At 38.0% G+C, this 989-nt stretch overlaps 1 protein-coding gene across 1 annotated transcript in view; it reads right to left on the bottom strand.

Annotated features, from left to right (window-relative positions):
- PTCHD4 (patched domain containing 4) overlaps positions 1 to 989 on the bottom strand; it is a 283,263-nt gene that overhangs the window by 254,105 nt on the left and 28,169 nt on the right. The gene's annotated exons all lie outside the window — the stretch shown is intronic.

Genomic DNA, 989 nt, shown 5'->3' with positions numbered 1-989 from the left:
CACCCGCCTCGGCCTCCCAGAGTGCTAGGATTATAGGCGTGAGCCACCGTGCCCGGCCTTATAATGCATTCTTTATAACAACAAAGTATGGATAGAATCTCAAACTCAAAAAAGTTATCACTCCTTAAATTCAAATGCCTGTGCTTGCTGTTCTGACTATGTACAATGTCTCTAAGAAAGGCCACCAAAAATAGGTGCCAAGCTCATAGCAATATTCAAAAATGAAAAACATGCTTCCAGATGCCAAGTATTTATAAAAGCGAGGCTGTCTGCCTCCTGGAGGGGATAAAGCTTATCAGATGCACTGTAGAACTTATATAGAGCTTTAGCAAATCTAAAGAAGAGATGTTATTTAACCCAGAGGCAGAAGCAGAATTTTCAGGCTTAGACCCTTGATCCAAAATCTAAAGTAAAATTGCCTGCAGTATATGAGAACTAGAATGCAAAAACTGCAGAGGTTTGAGGGGAAGAGTAAGAGAAAGGAATGAGAATAGGAACCTCGTTTTTTCCCAATTGAGCCTTATTACACGGCCCCTTGAAAGGCCTTTTTGGGGGAGGGGGGGTTGTTGAATACTGCTGTTTTGTGCACTTTCATTAGTATATTAATTTTTGTACTTGTATCCTGAGGCAGTTTCATGATGTGAACAATTTTTTCACGGAAGAGGAAGAATTTTACATTTTCTACTCTCTGCTGTCAGAAAGTTTTGACATACCACGAGGATATTCTCACATCATTTGCAACTACATTCTTTGCACCTGTTCCTTTGGTGTCCAAAAATTACTTCCAAATTGAACGAAAGTATGTAACAGACACCTGTAATATACTTGTCTAATTTTCTTTGTAGAACTTAGTCTTCCTAGTCGAAATGCAGTTCTAGATACTACATTTTTGAAGACAGAAAGAAAACACAGATGTAAAATGCAAATTTGGAGCTGGAGGTATCTTATACCCAGTAGAGAAAAAATATTACTTATCATTTTGAATTTTT

This window comes from Propithecus coquereli, unplaced genomic scaffold (assembly GCF_000956105.1).
Source record: "Propithecus coquereli isolate 6110/MARCELLA unplaced genomic scaffold, Pcoq_1.0 Scaffold90, whole genome shotgun sequence".
NCBI lineage: Eukaryota > Metazoa > Chordata > Mammalia > Primates > Indriidae > Propithecus > Propithecus coquereli.
The sequence above is the reverse complement of the archived record's forward strand: the minus strand, read 5'-3'. Positions and strand labels throughout refer to the sequence as shown.